This window comes from Suricata suricatta, chromosome 4, assembly GCF_006229205.1.
Source record: "Suricata suricatta isolate VVHF042 chromosome 4, meerkat_22Aug2017_6uvM2_HiC, whole genome shotgun sequence".
NCBI classification, from domain to species: domain Eukaryota; kingdom Metazoa; phylum Chordata; class Mammalia; order Carnivora; family Herpestidae; genus Suricata; species Suricata suricatta.
Window position 1 is genome coordinate 32,748,973 of NC_043703.1, and position 18,599 is coordinate 32,767,571.

The window sequence follows — 18,599 nt, forward strand, 5'->3', positions numbered from 1 at the left end:
AGGAAGGAAGGAAGGAAGGAAGGAAGGAAAGGAAAGGAAAGGAAAGGAGGTAGGAAGGAACGAAGGAAGGAAGGAAAGGAAAGGAAAGGAAAGGAGGGAGGAAGGAAGGAAGGAAGGAAGGAAGGAAGGAAGGAAGGAAGGAAGGAAGGAAGGAAGGAAAGAAAGAAAGAAAGAAAAGGAGAGGAAAGGAAAGGAGAGGAGAGGAGAGGAGAGGAGAGGAGAGGAGAGGAGAGGAGAGGAGAGGAGAGGAAAGGAAAGGAAAGGAAAGGAAAGGAAAGGAAAGGAAAGGAAAGGAAAGGAAAGGAAAGGAAAGGAAAGGAAAGGAGGTAGGAAAGAAGGAAGGAAGGAAGGAAGGCAGGCAGGCAGGCAGGCAGACCTGAAAGCTGAAGGAGGAAATTAGTCCCAGACAACACTCTTTGTCCTCTGGGTAGGAGCTCTTAGAAGCCAGCAGCTCTCAGATCCATGACTACCTGCAAGGAAAGAGTAAACCAAGATGGGGGAAATGTCTGAATTCCTCCAACGTGCTGCTTGTTCTCCCTGGGACCCTTCGGAGGAGGGGTTTTTAATCAGCTCTGCGGGACTCTCCCTCTGTTTCACATCTGCACGCCTCTGTACTCTTCCCCTGAAGTGGAAGTTAACGAAGTACCAGTAGAAAGTCAGGTCTCACGAAGTTCCAATCTGCCCTAGAGAAGGAAGCAGGGTAACTGGCTTTTTTGGAGATTTTGCAGAACAAAGAAAAAAAATAAAACAGAAAGGATCAGATAAACTCCAATTAAGCAGGCAAGCTTTATAAGCTTTATCCAAATTAAATCTCTTAACATTGATGTTTACCCACCGTTAATTTTTATGTAATCCCATTAGGAGAAGAATACCTTCCATCAGTGGCTACTGATGCTGGTTTTATGAACCCAGGCTACCTTTTCCTCTAGCAGGTCTGCAACAGGCCAAGACCGACGCTTACATCAGTTCTTCAAAACCCACTGGCCAAATAGAAGCTGGAGGACAGTCCTGACAGAGAAGCAAAGAAAGACCAAAGAAGGAAACCTGAAAAGGATCAGTTTGAAAACCTTGAAAGCCATAAGGATTGTGAGATTCAGAGCAAGGAGAGATAAGAAGTGTTAGAAAAGCCTGTGTTTTGTTTTTTGTTTCCTTTGTTTTCTGATGGGGACATCATGCCTGTCATCTGTGCGAATGGCACTCTTGGCTAAAATATCCAGAACTGCTCGGTGAGGGTCACGTGCAAATGATTTCTTCTTGGTCCCACTTGCTCCTTGACGCAGTGCTCTGGCTGGGCCAGGGGAGAGCAACCCAAGTGTCTTGTGAAAATAAGACAGCCCGGCCTCCCACTTTGCTCCACCGATTTCCATATCCGGTATGACAAGTTTTCCTGGGACAGGCCTGCAACCACAGGCACATGTCTCACCCTGTTAAGACTCCGTAGCAGGTAAAGCAACCTGAACTCCTCATGGAAGAGCCGGGCACACAAACCTCCGCCCACGCACGAATGTAAGGGAAGCCAAAGTGGGCAAAACTTTCCACCCATTTGCTTCCAAAGCACATATTACCGGGAGGGGGTGAGGAGTGCCACGTACAGAGGCATGCTCAAACCTTTCCATTTGCTTTCTTGTCTCCAGCCCCGTGCATACCAACAGGAATCTGCACAAGATGGTGGCTCAAAAGCAACTTCCTGGAATGAAAATCTACCTTCTCTTTAAAAGAAATTCCTACCTGGTTTCTCTTTTGGGGCACTTTTCTTTTCTCTCACCTTTTTCTCAAGTCCACTGTCCTCCTCACGTTGGAGCTAATCCCTGACATGGTTAATTCCTCCATCTCTTGTTACCCACACTGAAGGTTTCTCGTCTCTTCCTGGTTGGTGAGACCATGATTAGTTCCAGGACATTAGTATTGTCTGATTCTGTTTGTCACATTTTAATTCTTGACTGAGTCATGAGGCCAGGTTAACCACGCTCTCAGGCAACAAGGACACAGCGTGGAGATTAATATGCTGGTAGGACAAAGAACAGAAATGGTTTCACATTCCAGGTTCATCACTTTACTTGTTCTGTGACTTGGCCAAATTTATGAACAGCTCTAAGCCTTGATTTCTTCATAAAATATGGACAGAATGTGTTGTTGTAAGAATTAAATAAGGTAATGTACGTAAAAAAGCATAGTGTCTGGTGGACAGTGAGCTGAGTGACGTTGGCCATTACCAGCATCATCATAATCATCCTTGTTATTAAGCTACACAACTTCCCCGGCCAGACAATGGGAAACAAAGATGAATAAGCTTCTAACTTCGAGGCACTTGCAATCAACCATAAGCCATGTAAACACATAATCACACAACAATCATCTCAATCTGACCCTCTGCCCCAATTTTTCTGAATTCCTTATATTCAAAAAGGTACAGAGCCATGCCTTTGAGTCAAACAATGAATAGAAGCTGAATATTTTTTATTCAACATACTGCTCACACCTCTAGGAATTTAATCTTCAAGGTTTTCTTGGTGAGGGTTTGGCACTCTTTTCTACTCTTAATTCTCTTGAATTGTTATTGTTCTGTTTTTCTCATGGATAGGTCCTACCCATTTAAAAAAGAAGAAGAAGAAGGGGAAGGGGAAGGGGAAGGGGAAGGAGAAGAAAGGACAGCTGTAGAACTCCTAAGAAGCTCATTCTCCTGGTTCGTATAAAAACATTAAAAATCACAACAGCAGATTCAGAACCCCCTTGTCTCCACCAAGTACAAACGGACATAAGCTAGGCAGCTTCTAAATATCGGACATTAGTGGCCAACATTGCAGGCTCTCAGAATCGTTAATCACGTTAGTGAATGAATCATTCACTAAAGAGATCAGGGCTGGTATTCTGACTCTAATTCCCAAGATGCAGAATACAAAGCTGAGCCATATCTGCCATAGGGGGCGGGGGGGGGGGGCAGGGGGGGCGATTGGGACAGTGGTCTTAAAGAACTGAGTTTTTGACAAAACACTGAATTTATTTATTCTATGCCTTGCAGTTTAGCTGGAAACAAAATCTTTTTTTTAAATATCTTAAAATTTTTTCCACCTCTACATGTTCCAAGTTTTTGTAGAAGTCTTTATGACTGTAACTTTGATGTATATGTCGAACAGGATAAACCCTTGAAAGTCAACTGCTAATGGACACAAGAATCTTTATGTAATTGTAATAGCCAGTTTGGCTAGTTTTATGGGTGTGTGTACATTTAATTTTGAGTTGAGCAATATCCAATTTGGCAATGAGCTAGACTAATATGAGTCTTTCTGCTTGTTTGTTTTAATTACTAACAACCAGAGAAAAACCATTCACCGCAGCCAAGAGAATTAAAATCAGAAATGCACTCAACTACTTGCAGACTGCCCATTAGCATGCCCAAAATGGATGTCACTGATTCAGGCCAGAAGCAAGAGGGGCAGATTTGGAGCTGTGATATGTGAGGAAAACAGAAAGAGAGATGTTAGGATTTTTAGGGATAAAACAACTTCTCTTCAAAGCTGTGAAAAAAGTCCTAGTAATAATTATTCATTCATTCAGTACTTTTTACTGTGTGCTCATGGGCCAGGCCCTGTTCTAGGTGCCGAGGATACCACAGTGAACAAGTAAACAAAATACTCTCTTCACAGAGCATACATTCTAGTGAGCAATAAACACCATAAACAAATAGACAAATAAAAGTATGATTTCAGGTAGTGCTAGGTGCCATAAAGATAACAAGATAGATAATCAGAGAATGGCTCTCTAAGGAATTGATATTTAAATAGAGATTTGAATGGCACGGGATGAGGGGAGGTATGCAACCATGCTGGAATCTGGGAGAAGAACATTCCAAGCAGAGTGACCAGCAAGAGTAAAGGTCCTGAGGCAGGAATACACTATGACAGTTTAAGAAATAGCAAGAGGCCAGTGAGCATAGGAAGCCAGGGAGAGAGGTGAAAGGTAAGATCAGAAGTCTTGGCAGGGGGTGTTTATACAAGGATGTGAGAGGTATGACGAGATGTTTGGATTTTAATCTAAGTGTAATGGGAGCCATTGAAGGGTTTTATGAAGGTGAGTGGCAAGACCTGACTCCTGCTTTCACAGTGTGGCCCTGGCTGCTGTGCGTGTACACAATCTTGAGAATAAAAGCTATGAGACTCTGTTAAGAGGCTACAAATGGAGTTGGGCAAGAGATCATGGCATCTCAGATCCAGGCACTCCGCAGGAAACCTATGAAAGGGTCAGATCCAACAATTTGAAGATTGAGTCAATAAGCTATGCAGTAGATTAAGTTTGGGCATGATCGTTTTTCTTAAACAATGATTGTATCTGCTCTACCTAAAAAGATGCTCAAAAATATTTGTTAAATTATCGGAGAACCAGAAAACATAAATCCTAGTTACATCTACCTAACAATTCGTTGCCTCTGTCTTACTCCCAGACTTGTGGTAGCCATCAGGAATTCCTCTGTAGTGAGGGGTGACATGTGCTGCCACAGCCTGTGATCTGAAGTCACAAGTCTGGCAATGACTGTGATAGCCCAGGTTGAGTTTATACAGAGGTCTAAGTGAAATAAAAGCTATCCTTTTGGGGCACCGGGGTGGCTCAGTTGGTCGAGTCTGAGTTGGTCAGACTTTGGCTCAGGTTGGTGGATTCAAGCCACACATAGGCCTTGCTGCTGTCAGTGTGGAGCCTGCTTTAGATCCTTTGTTTCCCTCTCTCTCTCTGCCCCTCCTCTGCTCTATCTCTCTCTTTCTCTCTCTCTCTCTCTGTTGATCTCGCTCTAACTCCCTCGCTCTCTCTCTCAGAAAAAAAAGTTGTCCTTTCTCTAGGGCCCAAATTTTTACCTAGATCTTATTTAATAGGTTTCCCATTGCCTACTGTGTAGAATTCATGTTCCTTGGATGGCATTTAAAGTTTTCATTGATCTATCTCCCACCCACCCTACTTCCAAACGTTCCTCTTCATATGCCCTATATCCCAGCCCAAATGAATTGCTTATGTTTAAGCCCCGTTTTTTTTTTTTTCTGCTTCCATATCTTTGCTCACGCTAGGAATTTCCTGCCTGATCATCTTCCTTTCATCCCTCATAAGTCCCAGCTCAATCTTTATAATCTTTTCCTCAACAACCTTCTTCAAACCTCTCCAATCAAGGCTACACTCCTAAGATCTGCCACCCCAGAAACTGTAGGGCAAAACCCCAGCTCCCAGGCATTTCACTGTGTGTGTGTGTGTGTTGAGAGCAAAGAGGAGCCCTGCACAAGTCCTTGGCCAAAATCTGTCACGAAAAGCCCAGAATGTGGGCTCTTCTTTTTACTATTGCTGTCATAGTGCATAGGGTTTGGATCAATCCTCCATTAAACTCTACTTCATTGGGCAAAAGTTAGAATAAAACCATTTTTAGGAACAACCATGGACCAGTTTTCCTAGCCTTACTGAAGTAGGGGTCTGAACATGAAGTGCAGGTTTAGAGCTAACCGCATCCACCTTCTAAACTAGCTTTTTCCTAAAGTTTCCAGCTGCCTTTATGATCTTCATAGTTATTTGACCTCAGGGGTTTTTTTATCTATAAAAATCTTAGTAATCATTATAACTACCTCACAGGGTTGTTTGTGGATTAAGTTAGTTAACATAGATAAAAGTGTTTACCATATGTGTTGAAAGTTATCATATACATCAGGTCTATACTGGCAGGGGAGGAAAGCCGCGTAACTGACTAGTCACAGTGGTTGAGACAGATAAACAGCCTATCTGTTTGGTAGTTAGACGGTGTCCAGCCTCAGGAGGGTGGAAACCACCTAAACTTTGCCTTGCATCTCCATCTCAGCCTAGCTACTAGCCAGTAATGATGGACTTAGACCCATCATACAGGTCTGCAAAGTCAGCTACTTTCCAATGAGCCCAAATGCCCACCCTGCCTATAGGTGCTGTAAGTAGGCACTGCAAATGGGCATCCCCAGTGACTCATCCAACACACACACGCACACACGCGCACACACACACACACACACACACACACGCACTCCCACACGACCAATCAATCAATCAAAGCAGGGCTGGAAGATCAAAGGGAGAAACTCATGCTTCACGGCTTCCATATTAATGGTTCTTATAGGCCTGTGGCACTCTTGACAGAGGTCCCCTAACCAGAAGATTCCCACACTGCTCCTGCTCCTTGGAGCTCCATGGCCAGCATTTCTGCTCTCCACCTTCCCATTTCTGGACTCTGGAATCCTATGCAGTGCGCCACCTTCCAGGAGATATGTCTAAACCACAAGATAAGAGTTATACCCCCGTGTATGAGTCATTCATATTATCTTGCAACAGGGAATCCTTTTAATGGAGGCAGCCCACCCTCACTGCAGGGAAGATGTATTGCCTGATTTTGTTCTCTTGCTTTTCCATTTAACCTCCTCTCGTGCCTCAGGCTCTGAGAGTTCTTCATTCTATATACCAATTCCCAATGCCTGTTATTCACAATCTCGCTGTTTGAATGATGACCATCATGATGATGATGGTGATGACACTGAGTGCTTACTACTAGCCAGACTGTGCTCAGGGACTTATAAATAGAACTCACAACAACCGAATTAAAAGGTATTAGTATTCTCCTCATTAAACTCAGAAGGAAACTGGGGCTTGGAGATGTGCTGTAACTTGGTGAAGTCACATAGTTAGGAAGTGACAGAGCTAGAACCCAGAATAAGAGCCCATAACTTAAACCACTTTAATCTACTTTCTTTATTTTTTTAAATTTTTTAGTGTTTTATTTATTCTTGAGAGAGAGACAGAGACAGAGTACAAGCAGGGGAGGGACAGAGAGAGAGGGAGACACAGAATCTAACGCAGCTCCAGCACAGCAGCTCCTATATCAGGCTTTGTGCTGAGCTGTCAGCACAAAGCCTGATGTAGGACTCAAATCCACGAACTGTGAGATCATGACCTGAGCTGAAGTCAGATGCTTAACCAACAAAGCCACCCAGTAGACCCTACTTTCTCTCTTTTAAATGACCTGTTTTTGGGGTGCCTGGTGGTTCAGTCAGTTAAGTGTTCAACTCTTGATTTTGGTTCAGGTTGTGATCTTGTGGTTTGTGAAATCAAGCCCTGCATCAGGCTCTGCACTGACAGCACAGATCCTGCTTGGGATTTCCTCTCTCTACTTTTCTCTCTTTCTCTCAAAATGAAGAATAATAAATAAACATTTTAAAATAAATAAACACTAAAAAACAAAATGGCCTATTTTTACTCACATCTTGATCCTAACCCGCCCACTGACACTTTAATTTTCCATGTCCCTCAGTTTGAGCATATGTGGCACCCCAAGTAAGCTCTGTTGAACCTAACCCAACAAAGAAGCCCATCTTCTGACTCCTCCAGGAGGGCAGATGGACCAAACAATGAAGCAGAATTAAAAATTGATTTAGAAGGGCTCTTGGCTGGCTCAGTTGGAAAAGCTTGTGACTCTTGATCTCAGGGTTGTGAATTTGAGCCCCACATTGGGTATAGAGATTACTAAAAGAAAATAAATAAACTTTTTAAAAAATGTATTAAGAAAAAGAAGTTGATAGAGAATATTACTTAGAGTTATATATTTTTATTCCTGGACTATTACATATTGAAGATTGGCTAAATCAACAGTTATATCTAGAATACCTCTATTACTCACCACAGGGGTAAAAAAAACAAACAAACAAAAAAACTAAGTAACTCTTTCCCAGCCCCTTTTCAAACAAGACTGAATATATGACACAGTTCTGCCCAATGAGAAGTAGGAAGTCTACAGGTCAGGGGTGAACAGACTTCTAACAAACATTTATTTTCTTTAAAAAAAGAAAAAAAGATCACCAGTTCTGACTCATTTCTCTTGTTGCTGCCATAAAAATGTGATGCCTAGAAACAATTCGGCAATGTTAAGACAACAAGAAAGCATGCCAATACATGGAGGATGGTGGAGAAGAAAGTTGGATTCTTAGACTCTGAAGACATTGTTGAACCTCTGCTCACCCACTTGTATGTGAGATAATTAAACATCTTTAGCCAGTTAGTCAACATACTTGCAGCATAAAGCATTTCTTACTAATACAGTAGTAACAATAAATGGTTTGCATTACATAGTATGGATTCAATCATTCTAAGACATCCTTTGCTTCTAAATATATTAAGTTAAGCCTCTAGGAATGGTCATATGGGCTCTGGGGTAGGAGGAACCTAACATCCTTACCATAAAGACTCCAGTGCCAGAAAAGGGCAAATCCTGGGAACCAGCCCACACAGAAGGCAATGCATTGAACTATAAATGATACACTGAATGAACCAAAATAAAAGATCAACAAAAAATAATCACTTCTATAAATTCAAGCCAGACAATATCAACATAGGGGGTAAAAATAGCAATTGTATTCACAACTCAGAGTCAGAAACCGGTGTTCTGATCCCAGTCTTCCTACCTTGGGCATATCATTTAAGCTTTCTGAGTCTCAGTAACCTCATTTGTGAAATGAGAGAAGGTACCTGATCATTTTTATTTCTTTTTTAAATGTATATTTATTTTATTTTGAGAGACAGAGACAGAGACAGAGTGTATGAACAGGCGAGGGGCAGAGAGAGACACAGGGTCCCAAGCTCTGCTGACAAGTGCAGAGCCCAACACAGAGCTCAATCTCATGAACTGTGAGATCATGACCGGTGCCAAAATCAAGAGTCAGGTGCTTAACTGACCGAGCCACCCAGGTGCCTCAGAACCAAACTTCTTGACACAAAGGCATATCTAAAACATTTTCATTCTTTGATTCCATATATTTTCCTACTTAAGGTGAAAACATATGACTTAGGGGTCAGTTAACTTTTCTTTTCCCCACAAAGAGCATGGAATTATAACCTTATACCCCTGTTTTCTAGATACATTGAGTACAAAGGTAAATATTCCTTGCAAATTATGTAGTAAGAATTATAGCCGAGAATCTGCTGACAACACACATCATTATCCAAAGTTCAACCAAATCATAAGACAGAATCAGTGTTTACTTCATTTAATGCTTTTGGTGACATAGGGCAACCAAGGACTTCCACTGTGCCATATCAAGGGACTCACAGAGAGGACCCATCTGAGTGAGAGATTATGTAAATAAAATAAAATCCACTCAAAGACCAACTTAGAGAGATCTTTGATTTGCCTCTTTTTCTTTGCTACTTTCCCATGTTATCTATCCTCTTCCATTTCACATATACCCCACCTATCGTTTGCCCCCAACAAAATTAATGTCATCTCATTTTTCCCTTAGATCACTGCCCTCTGCTTTTAATGTGATATGATTGATTAGATTATCAAATAAACTAATCCTGTGTTATTACATCAAAAGGAGAATTCCAGCCTCACAGAGAATACTAAACTGGGGGGCAGGGGGACAAAAATGATGGAATTTACCTGAATGAACAATCCAGAAAAATTTTAAATCCTGAAATTCTAAAATTTTGTCATTTAATTCTTCCATGTTCTTTCTTCATATAATATACCACAACTGAGGTTAACAAGTAGCGATTACAGATGTTCTGTGTTGAAAGTGGCAGTCTAGACACTATAAAAACTCACAGATGAATAATATGTTCTTTACTCTCAAGAAGTTACATAAATACCTATAATACATGGTGGTCCAAAAAGCAATGTGTAAGTGTTAGGAAGAAGAAATTAATTTCAACTGAAAAAGCTTTCAGGAAGAATTAAAATGGAGACATAGACAATGGCTCATATTTATGTTCTGCTCTGAAATATGCTTTCTAGTTTCTGAAGTGTCAACTTGTCCAGAACATAACTTAGATCAAAAAGTTAAACACCATATTGGTATTTTGAATGAGCCGGCTAGGATCTTGAGGGCCACAGCAAGATTAAGTCTTAAGGAAGTGGATTCTGCCTTCCGTACAGCTGCTTCCTTGTCTTCCCCATCCCCCATATCCAAGATAAACAAGGAGAATGTGGAACCCAAAGTCAAGATCACCAACAGCAGATACAGAGCCAGAATATGCTTCTGCCAATCATGTGCCGTCCTTTCCACTGCCCCCTAGTCCTGCCCTTGAGACAAACCTCCCTGGAATTCCCAGGTGCCCCCAAATCTCAACTGCAACAGCAATTCCTTCCATTCACAGATTTCTTCTTCCCTCAACTCACACCTCCTACCCTTCTCCACCTCCGTCCTAGTCAGTATGCTGGCCTTTGCTTCGACATGCTTCCTCTCAATGTCTCAGTGTGTCTGTTTTGATAGAAAAGAACATCATGTTATAAATGGTGCTGTCTGACACTCAGGCCATGAGCAGCCAAGGAACTATAAAGACCTGTTTAGAATCATGACCACTTAGCAGGCACACGGCCACTAGGACTTTATGACCATTAATTGGTTTATCCTCCCTGAATCCCTCCAAGGCATCTCTTATTATCTCCATTTGACAAATAGAGCAAAACTAAAATGCAGAGAAATTGACTAATTGACTGAGTTGCCATAAGGGGAGGAAGATGGCAGCAGACTATTAAAAGCAAGTCCTGTCATGAAACTTGAAGATTTTGAATACTTGCCTGCCTTTCTGCAACATGTTAGTATCTAAGTTGTTTTTTTTTTTTTTTTAATTCAGGCGGAGATCTTGGAAATTCTCTAATTTCCCCTCCTCCACTTTCCAAACCAGAAAATTAGGGCCCACTGAGATCAAGGGCTTGGTCAAGGTCATGTTGTGACTAAAAAGAGTCAAGAAGACAACCCAGGTATAGATGCCCCAGATGCATGCTCTATCCACACTGAGAAAACCCAGATCCAGAAACATGAAGTCACACAACTTGCTGATGGAGGGCTGCATCAGAGTCCAAGAGGGGTAGAAGAAGAGGTGTATACTCTGTGCATTGTGCGAAGGGCTATGGCCAAGGAGCCAAATGGAGACTAGAATCCAGCCTGTCCTCTCTCAGCAAGCTCTATGCATTGGGATGGGAGTAGCACCCATCCAGAAGAAGGGACACCATCTGTCCATAGCCGCTGCCACCCACAGAAGACCCTTTCTTCTAACGTGCCCTACGGCACCATACAGACCAGCAGCAGTGCTGAGACAAAGTCTCTTGATTCCTCATCTGGTGCTGGATAGGAAGGATAAGTTGTCTTTGGAATATGGAAAAAGGAAACCAAGAATTATATGTGGCTTCTAATTTCTGGGATATTATTGTATACCAAGAAGAAGGCAATGTAACCAGATTGCTTGGGTAAAAATGTGCCAGGATACTTCATTCTCATTATAACATAACGCACTCTAAATGTAGCACAGTTATTTCAACTCCATATTAATTAAATATGTTTTGGATTTTTTTAAACATTTTTTGGAAAATGTGTGCAAGTGGTCCAAGTTTTGCACAAAGGAGAATGCCAGGGTAAGTCTTCTAAAATTATAAGGGAGTGAAGTCTCCTTTGTGTCTAATATGCCCCAATTGCCATTGATCCTTCATCCAACTAAGAGTGGAGGTGGGGAGAGGGGACAGAAACCGACACTCAATCACTCTGGAGGTAGAACTGCCAGAAGAAGGATTTTTCCATCTTGGCTAGAGTCCTAGCCACTCCCTCTTTTTTTTTTTTTTTTTTCAAGAACAGATCAGCGTTGTGGTTGTAACACTCCCTGGACTAGACCTTCTACTACAACTGTATTAGCTCTCCTGGCATCCAGCCCCCCTCCGTCCTGTGCCAGTAAATGCTGGCAGCCGTGTTACCGTGAGTGAGCAGTAGGAGCTGTTCAACGTGGGAAGGAGAGTGAAGGGAGAATCAAATGAATCTGAGAGTTCTAACTTGGCCATATGTATACAGGGCCATATCACTAACCAAAATGGAGAAAGGAGGAGGAGGCGAGTTCTGAAGTCAAAGAAAATGAATTCTACTTGGAAAATATTGATAGACGGCTGTAAATACGTGTCTGAAGCTCAAAAACATGCACTTTGGGGGCAGAGGTGGAAGAATCAGGACAGAATCTTTGCATTTCCCAAAGAGCCCGTTATATTTGCCAGAAGGTAGGATGAGAGGAAGACCGTTTCCTACCCTTTAAATGACCTATTATTACATCACAAATTGCCTCTAACTTAGTGGCTCCAACAATAATTTATTCTTTTTCCCCATTCTAATGGCTGGCTGAGCTTATGTTGTGGTGATTAGGACACTAGGATAATGAGGACATCGAAATGGCTCTCAAGGGGTAGAGGATGCCAAGGGGGAGTACAGCGAGTGCTGTCAGCCAGGTGACCTCACTTCTCCTCCATGGACTTTCCTCTGTGGCTGCTTGGGCTTCTTCACAGGTGACAGTTAGGTTCTAAGAAACAGCCTTCTAAGAGAATAAACCCAAATGTGCAAAAGCTTATTGAGCTTCCGCTTGCATTGCATCTGCTAATGTCATAGTGGACAAGGCTCATTAAATGGTCAAGCTTAAATCAATGTGGAGGGAAGCACACAGGGCACGAATCTAGGATGCCTGGTTCATTGCAGGCCATCAAGGACAAAGTCCACCACACCTTCGGGAGGAACTGAGGGCTCTCTAGTGTGCATAATATCACAATTAGACTTTTTAAAACTAGGAGTCAGGGGTGCCTGGGTGGCTCAGTCAGTTAAGCATCCAACTATGGTTCAGGTCACGATCTCATGATTCATGAGTTCAAGCTCCACTTCAGGCTCATTGCTGTCAGTGCAGAGCCTGCTTCAGATCCTCTGTCTCCCTCTCTCTGCCCCCCTTCACTTGCATGCTTGCTCTCTCTCTTTCAAAACTAAATATACATTTTTTTAAATAAACAAATAAAGTAGGATTCAAAATCTGATCTAATCTCATCACTCATGTTTCATCACAACCTTTGACTCTGGATAGACTAGACTTCTTTGAATCTGAGACTCTGTGATAGGAAAGAATCCTAACATCGTTCTGTCATACACACACACACACACACACACACACACACACACACCACTCACATGCACACAATCACTGTCGATCTCACCTATGAGGCTTTTCTCAGACTCTTCTTTTCTTTTATTTAAATTTAAGTTAGTTAAGATACAGTACAGTCTTGGCTTCAGGATTAGAACCCAGTGATTCATCTCTTATATATGACCCCCAAGTGCTCATCCCTAAAAGTGTCCTCCTTAATGTCCATCACCCATTTAACCCATCCCCCCACTCAGATCCTTCTCCTTTTCTATTTTTTTTTTATTTTTTGAGAGACAGAGACAGCGTGAGCAGGGGAGGGTCAGAGAGAGGAGGAGACACAGAATCTGAAGCAGGCTCCAGGCTCTGAGCCGTCAGCACAGAGCCTGACACAAGGCTAGAACCCACGAACGTGAGACCTGACCTGAGCCAAAGCCGGACGCTTAACCGACTGAGCCACCCAGGTGCCTCCTCTTCTCCTTCTTAATGCTCCTTCTAAAATCCAATCTTTTAGTTTCTCTTATCTTGTTCCAAGACCAAAACCTTTAACCACAATGCTTTTTAACAGGACTTCACTTGCTCTGTTCTGTCTGATTTCACATGAAATTCATTTTGTTCTTAGGGAATAAATAAAGGGAATGAGAAGAAACAGAGAGGGCAGATTGTGATGTAGCTCTGGCTCTGGAAACAGGCCGAGGATAGAATCCTGGCCCTGCCACTTGCTGGCCTGTGACTCTGCACTAATGTTTTGTTCTGGTGTTTTCTCTGAGCCTCAACATCCAATGGGTAAGATGATGATTATGAGAGTGGCTACTTCCAATGGCTATTAGGCCTAAATATGTTAATGAACATAAAATCTTTAACATGATGCCTGACACAGGGTGACCCTCGAGTACCTGTTAGCTCTTACTATCTAAAGGACACGATTTGCTGTGAAGTCAATGACAGGTGACCAAAAACGTTACAATGGGGCTCTCTCATCAAGAGCCCACGCTCTCAATGCAATCAGATTTAAAAACAAGGGGTGTGGTGTGCAGGGGGTGGGTAGCTCCAAGATTTGTCAGTTCAACAGATGAAAAGTCCAAGTGCAGAACAGGCTGAAGTCAGAGTTTAAATCCTTATCAGAATTCAGGTTTTTGTTTGTTGTTTGTTTTTGTTTTCTGTTGTTTTTGTCTTCTGGTTCCACCCTGCTTTCCTCACGGGCCTCATTGTGAGACATCCCATGGTGCAGGAGGCTCACCAGTATCTCTTTCACGGCCTCTCCTTTGTAAATCCTTTGAGGAAAAAGTGTGAGTCTCTCAGAAGTCACAGCCAAAGACTCACAGCTTCCGGTTGCTCTGTTGGGATCACCAGCTGATCGTTGAGCCAACTGCTGTGGGCCGGGGGATCCTGTGATTAGACAGAGGCCTTAGGCTCAAGTCCAGAGTTCCTCTGGAGTGCAAGGCTGATGGCGGGAGAATAGGGGCCCAGAGAACATCAGACTGCCGCTCTCGGAAGAATAATTGGGGGGGGAGGGGCGAGTCACATGCTCCCACAATACTGGAAACCACAGCATTATTTGTGATGGTAAAAACCAAGAGTTATTATAGAATATACATATGGGCATCTGGGAAAACTAGTTTTAAATAAATATCTGAATCACGTGGGGAAATTAATGCTCACTATGTTACGCAAAAGAGGCTGGAACAGAAGTACACATGCACGTTGTACACAACACTACAATCCTTCAATGCTACCACCGACAGGAGGCATGGCCGCAGTAGTACATGTGCACCAAGCAAGTGCCCGACGGAAGAGGACCACTATGAGGAGGAACGCAGGGCTTATGTGCCAGAACACAACACTGAGTTAATCACCACAGAAATATAAACAGTCCATTCAGAGATAAGCCTGTTTTCTTTTGCCCATCAGCATTTTTAACACTGTCATAGTCAAAGAAAACATCCAAAACATGCTTTAAGCATGTGTCTGCCTCTTTCTTATCTCATCCTCCAAGAGAAAACTCATGGAAGACATCAAATTCCTATGTCAGAAATAGCCTTCGGGCTTTTATTAAGGGCAAAAACCATATGCCATTTCTATAAGAAAGTTTGACACTATATGCTGATGAATAAAGCACTAAAGACACAAAGGGATTAATAAGGAATTGAGGTGTGACCTGTGTGTGTCTCCCGTCTCCTTCTGAAACCTTTCAAGACTCTTCTGCACACTCCCACACAAAAATCTCTCTTATTATCTATTGACAGGGAGCTATATATAACAAGAAGTCCCTGTGACTTCAGTAATGCTTTTGATCATTTGTACCTTAATTACATCTACAATCTTTATTCTGTCCAAAACACCCATACAGCTTATATGCTTGGCATACATGGAGGTCCCCAGACCCTTGCCCGAGTCCACACAGTTGGGTGAAGCTGGTAATGCCTATGCAACTCCCATAGATCAAGAAAAGTGTTTTTACAAACCATACACAGTAAACTATCTTAAAAATCTACTTGAGACACCTCTCTCTCTCTCTCCCTTGACTTCCCACTCACAACATCTAATAAAGCTCTTGCCCTCTCTCCACACTGGTCCAGCACTCCTCTGCTCCATGGAGGTGCAGCTCCCCCGTTCATCACCGTGTGTGACTATCTCAATTTTTATCGAGAGGGCCAGCCTCTTGAATTCTTATGGAAAAAAACAAGTCCTTCGCCTCATTGCACTTGATTTCATTCTCATTTCTCCCTCCGGTTACAATGTCTCAGCTCTTTTAGGGATGCAGTACAGGATGTATCTCTCCTTTAAAGCCCCCCAGTACATCTGGGCAATTGTCAGTTTTTATCAAGCTTCCCCAGGATCTATGCCTTATTGTTTTCCCCGTCACCTGCCCAGGTGAAAACCAAGCAGTCTCCAATCGTTCCAACTGTTGCTCATTGGCCAATGAGGAAAGGCTTTCGAAGAATGGGAGGGAATATCTCTGCTTTTTTAATAGATGACATTCTGAAGACACTGTCTTTTTTGTAGAAACCCAGGAGATAATTCTTACAGTGGAAATTTCAAACCAAGAAGGGATGGCAACATCTTGAAAATGTTGCCATTTTACACTCCTGTAGAAATCAGCCACCAGATAGCCTTTTAGAAATCTCTTGATGCTGTTTAGAGTTTTTTGTTTGTTTCTTTCTCCCAGTAATTTTCTTGGGTGAATTTCCTCAGGACAGCCATAAATCCTCACCAGCCCCCATATGTGGCGGCTGACTCTCTGACCCCTATCTAACCCAATATCAAGAACAAATTCCTTTCTTGATTTGAATTGGAATTATTCATATCCCTCAGGGGTAGTGTGATCAGCTAACACACCATCCAGATAAGAACACGTTAGACCACAAGAGAGAACTTTTAATTCAGCTGGGACAATGGGCATAAACCAAGCCTCCTTCTAGCAAGTCCTTGTTGAGCAAACCTATGTGATTACCCAAAGGCCTTAACACAGAAGTTTGTCCACAACAGATGCTCAGTGCATATGACTTCACTGACTGGGTCCAACGTGTTGTGTCATTTTCCTGATGTTAATGCTACATTATATTAAAAAAAAATTTTTTTAAGTTTATTAATTTTTTGAGAGAGACAGAATGCAAGTGGGGGAGAGGCAGAGCAGGAGAGGGAGGCACAGAATCCAAAACAGGCTCCAGGCTCTGAGCTGTCAGAACAGAGCCCCAATAGGACTGAGATCAATGAACCACAGGATCATAACCTGAGCCAAAGTGGGACACAACCAACTGAGCCACCCAGGTGTCCCCACAGTACATTTTAAAGTTCCAATTTCTGTCTTTTTTTTCCTTCTGCTGTATAACTCCAATCATATGCAATAAGATATGATAGTATATTCTTCCCTGAACAATCCTCAACTGTCCCTACCTTTTTCTGAAAAGGTATTTTTAGCTCTCTTTTCTCGTGCCAGAAGGAGGCAGTCCTCTTTTGGTGCCTGGCACAGCTATGGTTCATGGTCCAAGAAGAATCTGAAGTGTGTAGCAGCTCCAAAGCATTAACTACTGGATTAACTGGCTGGTGTGTTTGCCTCTTGTCCATCTACTGATCCCCTAAGCAGTCTGACTGACGAAAACACTGAAGTATGGCCAAACAGGAGATGAAGTCAAGAAGATCTGTATGTAGTGTTTTGTTAAGATTAATGGCAAGGTCTCAGGGCGCCTGGGTGGTTCATTGGTTAAGCATCCAACTTGGGCTCAGGTCATGATCTCACGGTTCGTGGGATTGAACCCTGCATCTGCACTGACATTGTGGAGACTGCTTGGGATTCTCTCTCTCCCTCTCTCCCTCTCTCTCTGCCCCTCCCTGATTCACGCTTCCTCTCTCTCTCAAAATAGATAAATAAACTTTAAAAAAAAATTGATGGCAAGGTCTGAACTGATATAAGCTACCCTGCTGGTTTTATGGACATCATCAGCATTGACAAGACTGGGGACAATTTCTGCGTGATCTGTGACACCAAGGGTTGCTCTATGTTCCTCAGATTACATGTAAGGAGGCCACTCATAAGTTGTGCAAAATAAGAAAGATCTTTGTGGGGACGAAAGGAATCCCTCCCCTGGTGACCCATGATGCTCATGCTACCTGCTATTCTGATCCCCTCATCAAAGTGAACAACACCACTCAAATTAGTTTGGAGGTTGGAAAGATTACTGGTAATCTGTGTGTAGTGACCAGATGTGCTAACATGGAAGGAACTGATGTTATCACCAACAGAGAGAGACACCATGGTTCTCTTGGTGTCGATTGCATGAAAGATGCCAAAGGCAACAGCTTTGCTACCTGGCTCTCTACCATTTTTGCTATTGGGAAAGGCACCAAACCGTGGATTTCTCTTCCCTGTGGAAAGGGTACCTGCTCTCTCACCATCACTGGGGAGAGAGACAAGAGACTGGCAGCCAAACAGAGTGGTGGGTAAAATGGTTTCCAGGTGATATGATAGGAAGTCTTCAGACTTAATTAAAGATAATACAGTGTGACTAAAAATAATAATAAAAAATAAAAACCACCACAATGTGTGCCATGCATGGAAGGGGGCTACAACCATGAGCACAGAGGACTCATGGTGAGTCCCTGCCTTCCCAGAACCAGCAGGGCAGGTCCACTGCAGGGCACGTACCGGCAGACAGACGATTACAATGAACGCAGAGGTGCTCTGATGGGAAATAGAGCATGCATGGTCACCCCACACTCTCCCGCCGCGGCGCACACCTGCCACCTTGCCGCCAGTGCTCCGTTACCTGTTGCTCCTCCCTCTTCTTCCTTTCCCTTTCCCACCACAGAATCCAGTACATCACTAGGCGCATACAATTCCACTTTCTAAGCAGCTCTCAAAGCTCTTCAATTATCTCCTTCCCACAGTCTTTCTTCCTAGGAAAGGAAAGCTGAACCATTTTTAATCATTCACAAAATTCTAAAAATCTGATTACAGGAGATTCTTATAGCACTCTGTGCTTGAGAAGATGAACACCAGTGTAAGGAAGGGATAGTGAAGGTGACGTGGAAGGAGAAGGGGATAAGGTATTAGAAAGAGTCCTGCAGAAACCCAATGTTAAAAAGAAATTACAAAGTATATTGAGAAGTGGGGAGAGTTAGATAGAAAATCTGCAGAGCACATTGTCATGGAAACAAAAGGAAGAGTTTCCAGAAGT

The 18,599-nt window shown here is 42.8% G+C and overlaps 1 pseudogene; it reads left to right on the forward strand.

The window, feature by feature from the left end:
* The first annotated feature begins 12,190 nt into the window (after positions 1-12,190).
* On the forward strand, positions 12,191-17,866 carry LOC115290546 (annotated as a pseudogene).
* Positions 17,867-18,599: the final 733 nt, after the last annotated feature.